This window comes from Mobula hypostoma, chromosome 1 (assembly GCF_963921235.1).
Source record: "Mobula hypostoma chromosome 1, sMobHyp1.1, whole genome shotgun sequence".
NCBI classification, from domain to species: domain Eukaryota; kingdom Metazoa; phylum Chordata; class Chondrichthyes; order Myliobatiformes; family Myliobatidae; genus Mobula; species Mobula hypostoma.
Window position 1 is genome coordinate 205,336,077 of NC_086097.1, and position 13,238 is coordinate 205,349,314.

Here is a 13,238-nt window from a genome sequence, read left to right on the forward strand (position 1 = left end):
TTTTCTCCCCTCCTCAGCCCCAGTTCCCGGCCTTCTCCCCATGATCTTTGGTGCCGTGTCCAATCAAGAACCTGTCAAGCTCTGCCTTAAATACACCCAATGACCTGATCTCCATAGCCGCATCTCTATTTTAAATGGATGCTCCCCCGCCCCCGATCCTGAGGCTGCGCCCTCTTGTCTGAGACTCCCCCACCATGGGGAATGTCCTCTCCACATCTACTCTGTCTTGGCCTTTCAATATTCAAAAGGTTTCAATGAGATCCCCCCTCATCCTTCTAAATTCAAGCAAGTACAGAACCAGAGTTATTAAACGTTCCTCATATGATAATCCTTTCATTCCAGGAATCATCCTCGTGAACCTCCTCTGAACCCTCTCCAATGCCAGCACATCTTTTCATAGATGAGGAGACCAAAACTGTCCACAATACTCAAGGTGAGGGCTCACCAGTGCCTTATAAAACCTCAGCAACGCATCCCTGCTCTTGTGTTCTAGACCTCTTGAAATGAATGATAACATCGTATTTGCCTTCCTCACCACCAATTAACTCTACCTGCAACTTGACCTTCAGGGTGTTCTGCACAAGGGCTCCCAAGTCCCTTTGCATCTCAAATTTTTGGATTTTCTCCCCATATAGTAAATAGTCTGCACATTTATTTCTACTATTGAAGTGCATGATCAATCATTTTCCAATATTGTATTTCATTTGCCACTCTCTTACGCATTTTCCTAATCTGTCAAAGTCCTTCTGTAGCCTTTCTGTTTCCTTAACACTACCAACCCATTCACCAATCTTCTCATCATCTGCAAACTTGACAACAAAGCTATCTATTCAATAATCTAAATCAGTGATACAGAGCATAAAAAGAACTGGTCCCAACACCGACTCTTGAGAAACAACACTAGTCACTGCCAGCCAACCAGAAAAGGATCCTTTTATTCCCACTGCCTCCTGCCAATCAGCCAATGCTCTAACCATGCCAGTAACTTTCCTGTGATGCCATGGGCTCTTAACTTAGTAAGTAGCCTCATGTGTGGCACCATGTCAAAGGCCTTCTGAAAGTCCTAATATACAACATCCACTGAATCCCCTTTATCTATCCTATATGTAATCTCCTCAAATAAATCCAACAGGTTTGTCAGGCAAGATTTTCCCTTAAGAAAACCATGCTAACTTTGTCTTATCTTGTCCTGTGTCACCAGGTACTCCATAACCTCATCCTTAACAATTGACTCCAACATCTTCCCACCCACTGAGGTCAGGTTAATGTCATGGTCTGGTCTGTGAAGTCCGTATTCCGGTTCACAGTCTGGTCCATCGACCCTTGATCCAGGTTTTCCTGTCTACTCTGTTTCTGTTCTTGTTGAGCTCTAGTTGAACCAGCTGATGCTTGTTGGTGCTGGCTGCATAAATACCTTCAGAGACCCAGGTGTGGCTGCTGGATTGTTCTTGTCCTTACTCCTTGTATCCCTTCCCCTGCCTTCTGTTTCCTGGCCTGAAGCCCTGCCTTGTCTTGCCGGTAACTCTTGCCTCACCTGAAGTTCTGTCTTGCCTTGCATTGCCTGAAGCCTTGCCTTGTCTTGCTGTCTTGTCCTAGAGCCACCCCGTACCAAGCTCCCTTCCTGTCCCTTGCTGTCGGGTAAGCCAGGCCGTCTTGCCGTTACCTACAGTTGGTTCTGTCCCTTGCCTCCGTCGGGTGGAGATCCATGCCCTGCTCAGGAGTACCACACCCTGCCCAGGAGGAGCTTCCAGTCTCCTGTCTCCTGCCTCCAGCCTCCTGCCTAGCTTCAAGCCTGACGACTCCAGCCTCCTGCCTAGCCTCAAGCCTGACGACTCCAGCCTCCTGCCTAGCCTCAAGCCTGACGACTCCAGCCTCCTGCCTAGCCTCAAGCCTGACGACTCCAGCCTCCTGCCTAGCCTCAAGCCTGACGACTCCAGCCTCCTGCCTAGCCTCAAGCCTGACGACTCCAGCCTCCTGCCTCCTGCCAAGCCTCACCTCAAGTCTTTAAGACTCCAGCCTCGTCCTTGCCTAGTTCTGGGGTCCGAGCCAGAGGCAAGACCCAGGTACTGGGTCCTTGTCCAGTCTCTGGCTTGGAGTCCAAGCCCGGGCTCCTAGCTCTCTTGTCCAGTCCTGTTCCAGGTTCCTGGTTTTCGTGTCCATGTCCTTGCCCTCAGCCTGTATCCTAGTCCTGTCCCTAGTCCTTCAGTGTCTGTGTCTTGCACTTGGGTCCGTTCCCAGCCACCACCTTATGACAGTTAACTGGACTGTAATTACCTTTCTGCTGCCTTCCTCCTTTCTTAAAGAGTGGAGTGACATTTTCAATTTTCCAGTCCTCTAGCACTTTGCCTAACTCCAATGATTTTTGAAAGGTCATTACTAATGCCTCCACAATCTCTACTGCTACCTCTTCCAGAACCTTAGGGTGCAGTTCATCTAGTCCAGGTGACTTATGTACCCTTAGTGCTTCTGCTTTTTGAGCACTTTCTCCCTTGTAATAGTAATTGTATTCATTTCTCTTCCCTCACTCCCTTCAACATCAGGCACACTGCTGGTGTCTTCCACAGTGAAGACTGATGCTGTCATGGTCCGGTCCGTGAAGTCCGGATTCCGGTTCATGGTCCGGTTCAATTGTTCCTTATTCCAGGTTTTCTGGTTTTCCCTTTTTCTGGTGGGTGCTCTAACTGAGGTAGCTGATTCACACGTTGGGCTGGCTACTTAAATAGCTCCTTGGTTCAGCTTCAGTTGCTGGATTGTTCCTGTCAAAACCCCCTGTCTGAATCCCTCCTAGGCCTCTTCCTCCTGAAGCCTTGCCCTGCAACCAGTGTCTGTAGCCTTGCCTCGCCTCGCCTGCATCCTTTGCCTGCACCACTGTCAAGTTCCACCGTCAGAGCAAGACTGGAGCCTTGCTGTGTCAGAATAAGAAATTCTGTTGGTGTCTGGAACTGTCTCTCTGTGTCCATGCCTTTGCTAGGTAGGTCTGGCTGTTTGCCACTACCTTGTGTTGGGAACTGTCTCTCTGTGTTCTGTGTACGAGTCCTGACCCTACGTCCTGCTCCCTAGGCGGGGTCCTGACTCTGTGTAGAGCCCCGCCCCCAAGTCCTGTTCCCAGAGAGGGGTCTTGGCTCTGTGTTCCTGACCTCCCTCGACCAAGGTTCTGAGTTTCTGTCTCCCAAGGCCAAGGCTCTGTGTTCTACATTCCTGTCTCTCAAGACCAAGGCTCTGCATTCCTGTCTCCCTCGACCAAGTCAAGGCTTCATGTTTTCATCCTTTCCATGCACTTCACCCAGCCCGGTGCTGGGGTTCCCTCGTCCTGGGCAGGAGTCACTCGTCCAGTCCTGTAGCCACGTCATGTCGTTGTCTAGTTCTGGAGTCCGAGTCAAGACCCAGGGTTTGGGTCCTTGCCCAGTCTCTGGCTTGGAGTCTATACCTGAGCCTCGAAGGAACCCGAGCCACAAAGAACCCAAGCTTCGAGGAACCCAAGCCATGTCCAGTCCTGTAGCCACGTCATGTCCTCGTCTAGTTCCGAGGTCTGAACCCGAGTCAAGACCCAGGTTCTGGGTCATTGTCCAGTCTCTGGCTCGGAGTCCAAGCCCAGGCTCCTAGTTCCCAGTTCCTTGTCCTGGTCCCGCTTGCCTAGCCAATGTCCTAGCCCATGTCTGTGTTCTTGCCCCAGCTCCTAGTCTGCATCCAGTCACGTCCCTAACTCTAGTCTCTAGTCCTGTCCTGCTCCTAGTACTTCAGTGTCTGTGTCTTGCATTTGGATCCGCTCCCAGCGTCCCCCATTATGACAGATGCAAAGTACTCATTCAGTTCATCTGCCACCTTCTTGGCTGCTATTAGTATTTCTCTGTCCTCATTTTCTAGAGGTCCTATATCCAATCTCATCTCTTTTTTATTTTTTATATACTTGAAAATGGTTTTACTATCCACTTTGATATTGCTTGCTAGCTTGCTTTCATGTTCTCCGCAGCTTTTTAAAAGCTTCCCAATCCACTGTCTTCCTGCTAATTTTTTCTTTGCTGTATGCGCACTCCTTTTTGCTTTTACATTAGCTTTGACTTCCCTTGTCAACCACAGTTGTACTATTTTGCCATTTGAGTATTTCTTTGTTTTGGAATACATCTACCCTGCACATTCCTCATTATTCCTAGAAACTCACGCCATTGCTTTTCTGCTGTCATCCCTGCCTACATTCCCTTCCAATTTACTTTAGCTAACTCCTCTCTCATTTAGCTAACTCCTCTCTCATACCACTGTAATTTCCCTTCATCCACTGAAATATGGCTACGTCAGACTTTACTTCCTCCCTATCAAATTTCAAGTTGAACTCAATTATATTGTTATCACAGCCTCCTAAGGGTTCTTTTACCTTAAGCTCCCTGATCACCTCTGGGTCACTACATAACGCCCAATCCAGGATAGCTGATACCCTTGTAGGCTCAGTGACAAACTGCTCTAAAACAGAGTCTCACAGGCATTCAACAAATGCACTCTCCTGAGATCCATTTCCAACCCGATTTTCCCAATTGTCCTGCATGTTGAAATCTCCCATGACTATTATAACATTGCCCTTTTGACAGGCCTTTTCTATTTTCTGTTGTAATCTGTGGTCCACATGCCAGCTACTGTTGGGAGGCCTGTATATAACTACCTTCAGGGTCCTTTTACCCTTGCAGTTTCTTAACTCAACCCACAAGGTTTCAACATGTTCCAGTTCTGTGTCACATCTTTCTACTGATTTGATGCCATTCTTTGCAAGCAGAGCCACACTAATCCCTCTGCTGACCTTCCTCTCCCTCCGTTACAACATGTATCCTTGGACATTCAGTTCCCAACTACAACCATCCTTCAGCCATGATTCAGTGATGGCCACAGCATCATCTACCAGACAATCTATAGTAGTGCAACAAAATCATCCACCTTATCTCTTATACTCCACGCATTAAGATAAAACACTTTGAATACTGTATTTGCTACCCTTTTTGATTCTGAATCCCTAATGGACTGATTCTCACCCTGCTGGCTGCAACTTTGTACTATCATCCGCCTGCCCTTTCTGACAATTTGACTGCACGCTATCTTTGCTTTTTTCCCATCTGCCCTATCCTGAGACCCTTCACTCTGCTTTCCATTCCTCTGCCAAATTAGTTTAAACCCTTGGCAACAGTTCTAACAAACCTGCCCATGAGAATGTTGGTCTCCCTTAGGTTCAGGTGCAACCCGTCCCTTTTGAACAGGTCATACCTCTCCCAAAAGAGATCCTAGTGATCCAAGAACCTAAAGACCTGCCCCCTGCACCAGCTTCTCTGCGAGTCATTTATCTGCCAAACCACCCTGTTTCTACCCTCACTCGCAGGTGGCACAGGCAGCAATCCCAAAATTACTACCTGGAAGGTTCTGCTTCTCAGCTTTCTACCTAGCTCTCTAAACTCTTTTCAGGACCTCCTTGCTTTCCTTCCTATGTCATTGGTACCAATATGTACCGAAACATCTGGCTGCTCCCTCTCCCTCTCCAAAATGTGTGGACATGATCAGAGATGGCTCTGACCCTGGCACCTGGAAGGCAACATAGCATTGGTGTGTACCATTCATGTCCACAGAATCTTATGTCTGTTCCCCTGATTATTGAGTCCCCTGTTCCTCTTCTCCCTCTTTACCTTCTCATTACCTTCAGATTTTACCCGATGGCATTCTGCATGGCCTCTAAAATGTTGTATTGTCACCTCATTTGTCAGATTATTCCTCATCTGATCACAATGTAAATCGATTGTGCTTTCGGTATTCTGTATCTTGCTACAGCTAATCCTCAGTCCATTCACGTGAGAAGTGCCATTTCCCCTAATATCTTTTCAATGGTTCACAGGGTGTTTTGACTCAGATTTCAGACTCTGATATCTTCTGACATGTGGTCGCTGGCTGCACCTCACTGTAACGTCTGTGTCAATGTGCATGCAGCTTGCTCAGAGGGCAACAATGCAGCCCTATTGCTGGAGCTCCTGGAACAGCCTCTTTCTAAATTGTCCTTGTTTATCTTGCATCTTCACTAAATGAGCTCCTTATATGTAAATCATCTCAGTCCTTTACTGGATGCATAACAATGATTTTGGAGTCTATTGCCCCTCCTATCTCTCTTGCAAAGTCACAAGTCCGTAAGCCTTCACTACAGAATGACTCAAACAAGAAAACAAACACTAACGGGATCTGCAGCTCTTCCTTAAATATAAGTAGGGCAGTAAGATTTCTTCCAATACTATCTTCAACCATTTTACTATTTTTTTAGGACTCCATAGAACTTTTCCACCTGGCTATTCATCTGAAGTTCATACAATGAAAACATTGTGCTCATAATATATATACAGAACTATGAAGTAAAAATTCACATGGCCTGCTTTGACTTCCTTTTTAATAAACACATGAAGAAAATCTTAAATAATACCTGTACTCCTCCAAGAAATCATCTCATCAATCAACAATGAAACTGAAAAATATTAGTTTATTCACACAGCATATCCAGCCATCTAGATATGTCTGACTTGATAAATGCATCATAATAATGAGCAGAGAAACCAATGGACCTGATTGTGAATCTTGAGTCCATACATATAACAGTCTGTACTTGGGGCACTGAACACATGTACTCAGAACATCTTCCCAAAGCTTTCTTCTGTTTCTAGGTGATATACAAATATACTATGAGAACTAAAATCAAGATTCATTGTTCTTGCAAAATCAAAGAAAAGAAATCACCTGCTCCTGGGCTCACATCTATGAGGGACAAACGACACTCTGTTTGGCTGATTTAAGTGGTGGGCCAGATTGAAAAGATCAGGGTGTCGGGGCTGGAGGAGAGCGATGGACTGGTGTTCAGTTCGCTGCTCTATGAGGTGCTCTCGTCCCTGCGCTGAACCAAGGCTATAACCTGCACTAATGGGCTCCTGCATAACCTGTGAAAGGTTTTATGGCTGTGGACTCACTTTCATGAACTTCAGAACTGAATGATATTTTCTCTCTTTTATTGTTTGCATGATTTGTTTTTATTTCTGCACATTGGAAGTTTGACGGTCTATTTTTTTTATGGGTTCTGTTAGGTTTTGTGGCTGCCTGTAAGGTTGTATATAATATGAATACTTATGATAATAAATGTACTTTGAATTTTGAACTCCTCTGTACCCAGTGAAGGACTACTTTATACTATGCCCTTTTACCTAGAGCCTTTCATTATGAATCACTACAAATTCTTGCTTCACACATTGTAGGACTGGAACATTTACTTGTTTTGTTCTTACCTGGCTGGGGAAGTTTCATGCCATTCCTAGTGAAATTAGCTTGGAAAGGCATATCTTTTCTTTATCTCTATCCTGAGATTAGAGACTTCAATGGCTTTCATCTGCACAATGTGATATTCATTGTCTATTGCAACTCTTGGTATTAGACAAACTAATTCCTATTCAACAGGCACAAAATCCTGGAGGAACATAACAAATCAGACAGCATCTACAAGAATAGTCAACTTTTTGGACCAAGACCATTCTTCAGGCTTGGAAAAGAAAGGGGGAAGACACCAGAATAAAAAAGTGGGGGGGGGGGGGAAGAAAAAGAGGATAGCGAGAAGGTGATAGGTGAAACCTTGTGAGTAGGAAAGATAAAGGGCTGGAGAGAAAGGAATCTGATATGAGAGGAGAGGGGACCATAGGAGAAAGGAAGAAGGAGGGGATCCAGAAGGATGTGATAGGAAGGAGAGAAAAGGTAAGAGGTTAGAGCGAGGAATAGAAGAAAGAGGGGATGTGGAGAGAATTTTTTCCACCAGAAGGAGAATTCAATACTCATGCCATCAGGTTGGAGGTTACACAGACAGAATATAAGATGCTGCTCCTCCACTCCGAAGGTGGCCTCATCTTGGCACAAGAGGAGGCCATGGACTGACATGTCAGAATTGTATGCCTTGGATTCCTACATATTTAGCTAAATTAAGGAAAAAAAATAACTAAAACAGGGGCTGTACCTAAGCACAATTTGTCACCTAAGCACTTCAAATAGAACCATGAAAGAGAGGTCCTTGAACTCTACCTGGCCACGTTTGAACCAGGTAGCTCACAATTAGGAGGGTTTCACTGAGCTGGCACATTAATAAAGTGAGATGGAGAAGAAGCAAGTTCTCATCTGACCTAGCTAAATCAGTCTAATGCTGCAGTAAATGGAACTGTGACAGACTCTTTGAATCAGTGGACTCTCTATGGGAGCATTTCAAATTTCAAAGTAAAACAAAACTTATTGTTATTATTTTGTGCAAATCCAAATGTAAATAAATAGCAATAATGAGCATGAAATAACAAGATACAGAGTCCTTAAAGTGAGAGCATCGGTCATGGGAACACCAAAAATAGAAAGAGAATAGATATCCTCTTTTGTTCAAGTGTCTGGTGGCTGAGGGGAAGTTACTGTTCTTGAACCTGGTAGTGTGAGTCCTGAGGCACCTGTACCTTCTAACTGATGGCAGCAGCAAGAAAAGAGTATGTCCTAGGTGGTGAGGATCTTTGATGATGGATGCTGCTTTTCTACAGCAATGTTTTATGTAGGTGTGCTCAATGTTGGGAGGGCTATACCCAAGATGGACTGGGCTGAATGTACTACCTTTTGTATGATTTTCCACTCAAAGGCATTGGTGTGCCCATACTAGGCCATAATGCAGCCAGTCAGCACTCATTCCACCACATGTCCATTGAAGTTTGCCAAGGTGTTTGATGACATGCCAAATTTCTCCTGAGGAAGGAGAGGTGCTGTCATGTTTTCTTTGCAATTCTGTTTTTATGACAGGTCCTCTGATATAGTGACAGCCAGGAATTTAAAGTTACTAACCCTCTCCACCTCTGATCCTCTGGCTCATGGACCTCTGGTTTCCCTCTCCTGAAGTCAACAATCAGTTTCTTGGTCTTATTAACGTTGAGTGAATGGTTGCTGTTATTACACCATTCAGCAAAATTTTCAATCTCCCTCTGGTATGCTGATTCATCCCCCACTTGATACTGCCCACAAATGTGATGTCATTCAGCAAATTTGTATATGGTGTAGGAGCTGTACTTAGCAGGGGGCAAAGGAAACATCCCTGTGGTGCCTCTGAGCTGATGGAGGTTGTGGAGGAGATATTTTTGCCAATTCAAACTGACTAGCATCTACCAGTGAGGAAACCCAGGATCGAATTGCACATGGGAGTTTTGAGGCCAAGGTCTTGGAGTTTACTGATTAGTTTTGAGTGTATAGGGTAACGTAATTGGGAGAAATGTACATAATTCACACCACCAACGTTGAGTTGGGGTTTCGCATTAAGAGGCTGGTCTGATGTGATGACGTTATTGTGTAAATGGTTTTAGCACACTTTTATTGCGTAGGTTTCTGAGTTCAATAAAATGTGTTACAGGTTTTGTTAAACATAAAACGGCTCACTTTGTTTTATTTGCAGAAACTTACATTGTGATCCCAATGCTCTAGGACGATTCCAGAATTATTGAACATGTTGTCCAACACAGTCACTTTGAAATTGCTGGAGTTTTGGGAGTAAAAATGCCGTCACTTGGTTTGTACAAGCTGAGGACCAGTTCGCTCTGCGAGAAATCACTGGAGACGACAACAAATTCTACTACGTGGTAGCGTTGCTCAGCAATTCCACGGTGGCAAGAGTGGCGAGTCTGCTTGAACACCCAGCTGAACATGATCCGCTGAAAACTCACCTTTCACAGTCTTTTGGACTATCGAAGTCTGAGTGCACCAAATAGTTGCATTCCTTACCCGGTCAGGGCAAAGCTAGGCCTTCAAAGCTAATGGACAACATGCTGTCTCTCCTAGGAAATCACCATCCTTGTTTTATTTTTTAAAAAAATCTTCATGCAGAAAATGCCTGATCGAGTCACTAATGCGCCCCTGATGGATTATACGGAGCTTGCTAAGATGGCTGATATTCTACACTCAGCTAGGCTGCAGTGTATTTCTGAGTTTCTGCACATACCATTTGGATTGAAAAATGCAGCACAGACTTTTCAAAGGCTGATAGACTCTATATTAAAAGACTTAGATTTTCCTTTTGTTTACCTGGATGACAGACAGTACTTGTCGCCACTGCATCCAAGTCCGAACTCTTATCTTACCTCCGCACACATTTTAAGCGCTTAAGCCTACACAGGTTGATTATTAACCCTGCTAAATGCTAGCTTGGGTTGTCAACCATTGATTTTCTCAGCCATCATATTTCCACAGAATGTGCAAAACCCCGCCTATCAAAGGTAGCCACTATTATGGATTTCCAACTGCCCTGTACTATTAAAAATATGCAGGAGTTTTTAGGCATGGTGAAGTTCTATCACTGCTTCATTCCACGAGCTGCTGAGCTTACACTCCCCCTGTATAGTGCACTTAAAAGGCAATACCCCTAATCATGTACTTGGCCGGTCAGTGGACATGACCAGGGCATTTGATAATACCAAATGAGCTCTTTCTAACATGACCTTACTAGCACACCGGCTCCCCAAAGCACCCACAGCCATTATAACAGATGTTTCAGACTAAGCTGTGTTTGCTGTGCACGAACAGCTGGTTGGAGGTGTTTGGCAGCCACTCGTCTTCTTCAGACGGCAGCTCCTTCCCCTGAAAGGAAGTGAACACGTTTGACTGTGAGCTTCTCGGTCTCTGTCTGGCTGACTGCCATTTTTGTTTTCTTCGAGAAGGTAGGTATTTCACATTTGTTGACCATAAACCCCCATCCCCTGGGCACACAATTCCCAATATATCAATATAGCCCGGCAGCAATGCCACCTGACTTGTGTATCTGAGTTTACAACAGATATACAACATACCAAGGAGAAAAATAATGCCCTGGCTGATTGCCTCTCATGGTTAGCCATTGAATCCGTTCACATAGGGGTTAATAATGCCCAGCAGGGTAGCCAACCAAGTTACTGACCCAGAGATCCAGGCTTACTGAACAGCAGTCATGGGTCTACAGTTGGCTGACATTAAGTTCTAGGAAGCTGGAGTTTTTCTCCTGTGCGATGTCTCAACTGGTCACCCTCGCTCTATTGTGCACGCAAACTGGAGATGAACTGTTTTCGACTCCATACATGTTCTCTCCCATCTAGGCTAGAAGGTCCCACAGAAACTGCTTGTACTAAAGTTTCTTTGACATGGCCTCAAAAAGTATTGGCATGATTAGCCTGCAGCACGTGTGGAGTGCCAGCGGGCAAAAGGTAACCATCATGTTCAGGCGCCATTGGCACCTTTTGAGCTTCGCTGAGTGGTGGTTTGACCACGTCAATATGGGCCTTGCTTGTCCTCTTACCCCCTACTCGCTGTATCGCACATCTTCTTACCATGGTGGACCATACCACTAGATAGCCAAAGGTCTTTCCTCTAACATCAGCGACGTCTGCACATATGGCTTAGGCCTTCATCAGCACCTGGGTTGCTTGGTTTGGCACCCCATCTGATATTTCCACTGACCGCGATCCACAATTCATTTCAGCCCTCTGGGCTGCAACGACCCAGAACCTCGGTGTTAAAATACATCACACCGTAATGAATCACCCACAATCCAATGGCCTACGCGAGCAGTTTCACTGCTCCATAAAGGTTGCTCTGAGGGCTTCCTTGGCCAATGAGTGTTAGCATAATCGGCTCCCAGGTGTCTTTCTGGGACTCAGAATTGCTCCAAAAGAAAGACCTGTTGTCGACCGTGGCTGAGTTGGTATATGAGCAGCCATTCCGAGTGAATAGTGATTTTATTCCTGACACCATGGCTTCCTGGTCAGCCCCTCAACAGCATTCCACCCTCCTCAGTAAATCCAATTCCTTTTCATCTATTCCTACCTCCCATCATGGTGCGCAGTACTCTTGGGTTCCTATTGACGTAAATTCCACCTCATTTGTTTTTGTCCGCCATGATTCATTCCAGCATCTCCATAAGCACCTCTACAATGGCTTGTTCATTGTTTTGGAATGGGAGAAATCAATGACTTTTATCATAAGAGGGGAAAGCCTGAATGTATTTCTGTAAATTGCCTTAAACGAACTCATCAAAATTTGGAGGCTTCCGTGGCTATGTACATGGTGTTACAATGTGACCATGAGCATGTCAACGCACCTCTAGGCATGCTTCCTTCACTCATGGAGAACAGGGCCTGAGATGGGCCACTCGTCCAAGCTCCAGAGAGCCTCACAATATGGTTTTAGTGAATTCTGCGGGTGGTTTGTGTAGGGTAACGTAATTGGGAGAAATGTACATAATTTACAACCACCAACATTGAGTTGGAGTTTCGCTTTAAGAGGCTGGTCTGACCCGATGACGTTATTACATAAAAGGTACCCTACAATAATATTAAATGCTCAGCTGTAATCGATAAAGAGCATTCTGATGTATGCATCTTCACTGTCCAAACGTTCCAGGGTTGTGAGAAGAGCCAATGAGATAGCATCTGCTGTGGACCTATAAAAACAAAAAAAAAACAGCACATCCACAAAAACCACGACCTTAACAAAATCTAATTAAATATTGAGCAGCAAAAGGGAGAAAGGTATACAGGCAGAAGTAAACATACACAGCAGAGGTGCACCACACCAAAAAACCTATTACTTTGATAGGCAAATTGGAGCGGATTCAAGTTTCCACTCAAACAGGAACTGATATGCTTCAAAACCAGGCTCTCAAAACACTTCACTGTGGACATAAGTACCTCTGAGTGATAGTAATTGAGAGGAGGAGGGAGCAATAAGATTACACACTGATTTTGTGATAAATCAGTTACATTCAGAAGTTCAATTTTGATCTCAAATTGTTGGTGGCAGATAGCCACAGTTGAAAGTGGAGATCTTTGTCAGGTTTGGCATCATTTTAGTTGTTCAGTAATGACTCCTCTTTTGGAGAGTAAGTTATCCCTTTCTTTCATAATAATTAGGCATGACTGAGGTTTGATGTCAGGATCAGGAACTATTGGAAATGGGGCCCATTGTGTTCATCCTTTCACCAAATTTATGCCTCACTACATTGGTGACCATTCCAAAATGTATTTGAAATTATCATCTAAAAGAGTCAATCATTCTGCCGTCTGGCTGAGTCTGCACGTAGGCCAGACTGTGAAAGGACGTGAGATTTATTTCCCTAAAGAACTGCCTCAGTTTTCAATGGAGTGACATCAATCTGACTTGAAAGGAATGGTTTTCTAAGGAGAGAGTAAAGCAGGCCTACACTACGAAAG